The sequence below is a fragment of the Carcharhinus amblyrhynchos genome, chromosome 6 (assembly GCF_965287045.1).
Source record: "Carcharhinus amblyrhynchos chromosome 6, sCarAmb.v2.hapA, whole genome shotgun sequence".
Lineage (NCBI taxonomy): Eukaryota > Metazoa > Chordata > Chondrichthyes > Carcharhiniformes > Carcharhinidae > Carcharhinus > Carcharhinus amblyrhynchos.
The window spans coordinates 64,990,681-64,998,004 of NC_137329.1; positions in this window are offsets into that span (position 1 = coordinate 64,990,681).

Sequence of the window (7,324 nt, forward strand, 5' to 3'; positions counted from 1 at the left end):
CAGAGCTGTCGTGTTGCCCGTCAGTTGGTCCAGTTTAAGTGTAAACTAACGACACGAAGCACTAGGCAACTCTCGAAGCAACATCCAAGAGCAGCCCTTGCATGACCCACCATGTGTATGCCAGTTTTCTGCATGGTTTCGATGGCATCAGTAATCTTGGGTTGGGAGATGCACACGGGGCACCAATGCTCACTGGAATCCTACGAATTGGCTGTCATGCAATTCTCCTAGCCCAACGTGCTAAAAATTGAGCACGTCATGATGGGAGAATCGCCCCTAAAATGTTGGATCAGTCAGGGTGGAAATAAAAAGCAAAAGAAGAAACCCCTTGGTAGGAGTAATTTACAGGCCCCTGAACAGTACTTCCAAAGTAGGAAATAACAAGGGCTTGTGAGAAGGACACAACTGTGCTTACAGGTAATTTTAACATGCATTTTGACTTGATTAATCAACTTAGCAAGGGTGGTCTTGAGGAAAGGCTGATAGAATGTATGAGGGATTGTTTCTTAGAGCAGCATGTCATGGAGCCAACCAGAGATTTGGAGAATGTACAAACTCCACATAGACAGTGATTCAAGGCTGGAATTGCACCTGGGTCTCTGGTGCTGTGGTGCCCCGTGTGCATCTCCCAACCCAAGATTACTGGTGCCATCGAAACCATGCAGAAAACTGGCATACACGCGGTGGGTCGTGCGAGGGCTGCTCTTGGATGTTGCTTCGAGAGTTGCCTAGTGCTTCCCGTCGTTAGTGTATGCTTAAACTGGACCAATTGATGGGAAACACGACAGCTCAGTGACTATCACTGTTTGCTGTGCAGATACATGCTAAACACTGTGCCACTCTTTTATTATACAAAATGAAAATAAACAATAAACACAAATCTGTGGGGAACACAAATGGTCCCAAATGGGATAAAAGGTTAATGGACCCTTTTTATATCGGGCACAGTATACGAGCTCCACCTGGTTGGACAATTACCAAGCCCCTGGGTGCTCATATTCAACTGGGGGTCAATTATTGATTCTCTATGCAGATCATGGGGGTTATCACAGCCCTCCCTTTCCGAGTCCAAAGGTTCTCCTTCGCTCCATCGGTGCCACAGCTGTCTTTGTCTTTTGGCCCTTCGCCTTTTTCCTATTTCGTACTGCACTTGGCCAGATGGTTTATAGTGTATCAGTGAGTGACTGGCTGCTTCTGTTGATGGCTCCCGATATTTTTGGTGGTTCACATGTTTTATTTGTAGCGTGTCTCCAACTTTTGCCATGTAGGACACTAGCCCTGTTTTGACGAGAATTGTTCTTGGTGTCCATTGGGTGCCACCTCCAAAATTTCATACTAAGGCCACGTCTCCCAACAAAAATACACTATCCGCTTCTATTTTATCATGGCCCCTTTTATAGGCTTCTTGCTTCTCTTCCACTCTATTTAGGTTTGGGAATGTAAGGCATAACCTAGTCCATTAGTAACTTAGCCAGGGCTACACCTGCCACTACACGTGGCAACGTTTGATGACTGAAAACATGCCAGTTTGATGTCAGATCCCTTGGTCTCACTTTTCATTCCCCTTTAAAAAATTTGGACAGCTTGTTCCTCTAGTCCATTCAATGATGGGTGGTAAAGGGCTGTGTGAACATATCATTTTCCTTAAAGGTCTTAAATTCCCTACTGGAAAATGGAGTTCTGTTGTCCATTGCTAAAACTTCTGGGATTCCATAGGTATTAAAAAATTGTTATAGGTTCTCTATTGTGTATTGCAATGTGGTGCATGTGATCCTCCATCCACTTAGAATGGGCATCAAACAAAATAATGGAGTCTATAAATAGTTCTGCAAAGTTCACATGTATCCTAACTCATGGTTTTCCAGGCCATTCCCAAGGGTGTAGGGAAGCTAGTGGTAGTGCCTTCTGGTTTTCTGGTGCATTCGACATACTTTTACAATTTTCTCCATTCCCTGTCAATTCCAGGCCACAAGATGTAACTTCTCACTAGCCATTCTGCAGTTAATGAAGAATAGGCCTTTGAACAGGATGTGGGCTCCCTAAAGGACAGTGCCATCTTCTTTGTTTAATTCCGGATATTTTGTCACATATGGCTTCAAGTCATGTGTCAGGCATTCCTGCATTCCTCCATTTAATATCATGTGGCTTTGTTTCATCGATGTAGGGTCATTGCGAGTCCAAGTCTTTACTTGTGTCCATAAAATTTAACATCATTACTATTGTCTATTTTCAATGGTGATGGAAAGTTTGTGGGCAAAGATAAGTAGATCAGCAGATCTGCGTTGATGACTTGTGTCCATGGTCTATCTTTCAGGGTATATTCAAGTGCCTAGTAATAGTGCCATCGTTGTATTCAGGCTCACGTTAAAGGAGGGAACATTTTGTGCTTGAAAAATAAGCTCGAGCTTTGTGATCTGTTATGATGGTAAAGAGTCAACCATACATATATTGGTGGAATTTGTTCACTGTGAAGACCATTACCAAACTCATCCTATTTGTGCGTTCCTCTTTTCGCATCAGTCTATGTGCAATCAGTGCTATATCTTGTTCCATTGGTGCAATAATACTGCACCTGTTCCATAAGAAGAGGTGTTGCATGTTATGACCAACAGCCTTTCTACGTTGAAATGGATCAATACGTTGTCCGATTGCAGTCGGTGTTTTACCCTCACAAAAGAATCCTCCTATAGTTCTTGCCATGCCACTTCTGATGGTTTTTTAACAACATATTTAGAGGTACCAGTAAAGTTGCCAAGTTTGGAATGAACTTTACATAATAATTTACGAGGCCAAGGAACGATTTTAATTCTGTCATTTTTCTTGATTTTGGAGCCTCTCTTATGGCTCTTAAATTTTCCTCGACAGGATGTAGACCATTTATCTGAGATATCTTACCTCTGGCGCTCTGGTGTTATGTAATGAGGTGGGTAGAATTAGGGACCTTGCGGTGAAGGATCCTCTTGGGGAGAGTGATCATTGTATGGTGGAGTTTCTGGTGCAGATGGAGGAGGAGAAAGTGGGTTCCCGGACACGCGTCCTTTGTTTGAACAGAGGGGAGTACGGTAGGATGAGAGAAGAATTGGCGAATGTTGACTGGGGGAGTGCGTTGGAAGGTAGGTCTGCTGAGGAGCAGTGGAGGATCTTTAAGGAGATCTTTCTTGGTGCTCAGCAGAAATTTATTCCGATGGTTAAAAAGGACAGTAGGAGGAGAGGTAATAAGCCGTGGATAACGAGGGAGGTGAAGGAAAGTGTTAAATTAAAAGCGGAGGCGTTTAGAGTAGCTAAGGGTAGTGGGCGAGAAGAGGATTGGGAGAGGTTTAAATGTCAACAAAGGTTGATAAAGAAGTTGATAAAGAAGGGTAGGAGAAACTATGAAGCTGGGCTAGCGCTTAATATAAAAAAGGATAGCAAGAGTTTTTATAAATATATAAAAAGGAAGAGGCTGACTAGGGTGAACGTTGGACCCTTAGAGGATGAGAGGGGGGACTTAGTGGTAGGGGATGGGGAAATGGCTGAGGTCTTGAATAACTTTTTTGTTTCTGTCTTCACGGAGGAAGACGTGAATAATTTGCCGGGTGTTAGCGATGGAAAGGTGGTAGGACTGGAGGGTCTCAATGACATTATTGTTACTAGAGAGGCGGTGCTCGACAGACTGGAGGGACTGATTGTGGATAAGTCCATAGGACCGGATGGAATGCATCCGAGGGTTCTGAAAGAAATGGCGGAGGTGATAGTGGATGCCTTGGTGGTTATTTTCCAAACGTCGCTGGATTCCGGGGAAGTGCCAGAAGATTGGAAAACGGCTAATGTTACGCCATTGTTTAAGAAGGGTGCCAGGCAAAAGGCAGGGAATTATAGGCCGGATAGTTTAACGTCTGTTGTAGGTAAAATGTTAGGATCCGTCATCAAGGAGGAAATAGCGAGGCATCTTGAGGGGAATTGCTTGATAGAGCAGACGCAGCACGGTTTCGTTAAGGGGAAGTCGTGTCTGACAAATTTACTGGAGTTCTATGAGGATGTGTCTAGGGCGGTGGATAGAGGAGAGCCGGTGGATGTGGTCTTCCTTGATTTTCAGAAGGCGTTTGACAAGGTACCTCACAAGAGTTTATTGCAGAAGGTAAGGGGGCATGGAGTTGGGGGTAGGGTGTTAGCGTGGATAGAGGATTGGTTGTCAAATAGGAGGCAGAGAGTGGGGGTTAATGGGTGCTATTCGGATTGGCGGTTGGTGACTAGTGGAGTGCCCCAGGGGTCGGTGCTGGGGCCTCAGCTATTTACCATTTATATAGATGATCTGGAGGAGGGAACCGAGTGTATGGTGTCGAAATTTGCTGATGACACCAAGATTGGTGGAACGGCAAATTGCGCGGAGGGTGTGGAGAGTCTGCAGAAGGATCTAGATAGGCTGGGCGAATGGGCCAGGAACTGGCAAATGGAATTTAATGTTGGCAAGTGCGAGGTGGTCCACTTTGGTAGGAATAATGATAGGAAGGACTATTACTTACGTGGCGAAAAACTGCAGCAGGCGACGGTGCAGAGGGACCTCGGGGTCCTTGTGCATGAGTCGCAAAAACCCAGCCTGCAGGTGCAGCAGGTGGTCAGGAAGGCTAATGGGATGCTGGCCTTCATAGCGAGGGGGATTGAATATAAAAGTAGGGAGGTCTTGCTGCGGCTGTATAGGGCATTGGTGAGGCCGCAGCTGGAGTACTGTGTGCAGTTCTGGTCGCCGTACTTACGCAAGGATATTTTGGCCTTGGAGGGAGTGCAGAGGAGGTTTACTAGGCTGATGCCGGAGTTGAGGGAGTTGAGCTATGAGGAGAGGCTGAATAAACTAGGCTTGTACTCGTTAGAGTTTAGAAGAATGAGGGGAGATCTCATTGAGACATATAAGATGATGAATGGGATGGATAGGATAGAGGTGGAGAGACTCTCCCGCTCAGAAAGGACAGTAGGACTAGGGGGCACAGCCTCAAGATAAAGGGGGGGCGGTTTAGAACGGAGTTGAGGAGGAACTTCTTCACTCAAAGGGTGGTGAATCTCTGGAATTCTCTGCCCGTTGAAGTGGTGGAGGCTGCCTCGCTAAATATTTTTAAGACGCGGGTTGATGGGTTTTTGATAAGAGAGGGGATTAAGGGTTATGGGGAGAGGGCGGGAATGTGGAACTGAGCCACTTCAGATCAGCCATGGTCTTATTGAATGGCGGGGCAGGCTCGAAGGGCTAGATGGCCTACTCCTGCTCCTATTTCTTATGTTCTTATGAAAACGCATTTTCTTCTTTTTAGTCTGACCTGGCTACTGTAAACCATCATATGGATTCCGCTAAATTTTCATGGTATTCCTTGACAGTGGCTCCTATGATTAGAACATCGTCTAGGTAAACTGCCACTCTAGGCATTTCTTGCAATATGCTTTTATTACTCTTTGGAATATGGCACACACCAATGTTGCAAAGTTGGTATCTGTAAAATTGTCTGTTAAAAAGATAGTGTTTTTTTCTAGACTTAAATTTTAAAAAAGATGCAGGTGTGTGTGCAGCACACAGACTGAAACATTATATCAAAGGCCAAACAAGACAACAGGCTGTTTTTAAATTTTGCCCAATCAACTTAAATTAGGTACTTGGATCACAGCAACTATTAGATTTAAATTTGATGTTTTGGTAACCTGAGAACCAAGCCTATAGAGGGGATGTTGGTATGTCATCAGGGGTACAAGAGATGGGGGGAGGTGGGGGTGGGTAATGGCACAAAGTGGGGAAGACCACAGCCTAAGAGAGAAAGAGAGAGAGACAGCCAGCAACTGCTCTCTGCCAGAGCTCATTTATGCCTTAAAAGAAAGCGTCATCTCGATAGTGAAGATAGCAAAAGAAGACAGAGGTTCCAAACAGAAGAAAGAAGATTCTGGAAGATGGCAAACCTGGTTGTAATTTAGTGAGTGACTAAAAATTATGTTTTTTAATTGAATTTATCTCAACGGCATTCATTTCAAATAGCGTTTTATTCAGTTTGTTAATAGCTTAGTTAACCTGTTCACTGTTAGTAGATAAATGAAGTGTTACTTGTTGATTTTACCGAGGCAGTCTCAAGGTAGTTATTTTGATCTAACCACTAAAAGTCCCTGAAGCATAGATTGTATTATTTCTGTCCCACTGTAACAGATTATTTCACAGGCAAGGTACACCTCTTTGAGTGGTTGCGTGTTAGTTCTCAGAGAGGAGATCAACCTCCCCTTTATAACACTGATGTTTCCCCAAATAGTAGATGAGTGTATTCATATTCGTGGCATTGGATATTTGTCTAAATGAGGTGTTCTGTTCACCGTCATCTCACAATCACCACATGGTAGATTGTGTTGTCCGGCTTTATCACTGGGACCCCCAGTGTGGTCCACCTGGAAAATTGTATGGATCAAATTATTCTCAGCCTTTCTAATCATTTCATTTCAATCTCCACTCTCGCTCATAATGCATAAGGAACTATCTTGCTTTAAAAAATCTTGGTTGAGCATCTGAGTCCATGTAAATGTTTGCCTTGGCCCCTTCTATTTTTCTAAGCATGTCATGAAAATCTCTGAGTACTTTCCTATTTGTTGAGTGCATTCAGGAAGAATTTCTCGTTCAGTATGCGGGTGGCCCGACTACAGAGGAAGCAAAACTTGACCTCCTTTTGGGAAATAAGGAAGGGCAGGTGACAGAAGAGTAGCAAGGGGTCACCTTGGGACCAATGACTATAATTCCATTAGTTTTAAGATAGTTATGGAGAAAGATAGGTCTGACCCAAAAGCTAAAATTCTAAATTGGGGCAAGGCCAACTTTGATGGTATTAGACAGGAACTTTCAAAAGTTGATTGAGCGAGTCTGTTGGCAGGCAAAGGGACGGCTGGTAAGTGGGAGGCTTTTCAAAATGAGGTAAACAGGGTTCAGGGTAAGCACTTTTAGAGTGCTTACTTTTAGAGTGAAGAGCAAGGCTGGTAGAAATAGGGAACCCTGGGTGACTCGAGGTATTGACCTGGGCAAGAAGAAGAAGGGGGCACATGACATGCATAGCATCCCTTGAAGAGTATAGAACAAAAAGAACAAAAGAAGAAAAACAGCCCGGGAAACAGGCTCTTTGGCCCAACGAGCTCGCACCGCCATCTTAACACCACCAGTCCCCCCCTCCACCCATGACCCTTGTCTAATGTTTCAAGGTGTAGGAGTAGATATAAGAGAGAAATCAGGAGGGCGAAAAAGGGGACACAAGATTGTTTTGGCAAATCAGGCAAGGGAGAATCCAAAGAGCTTCTACAAATACATAAAGGCCAAAAGAGTAACTAGGGAGAGAATACG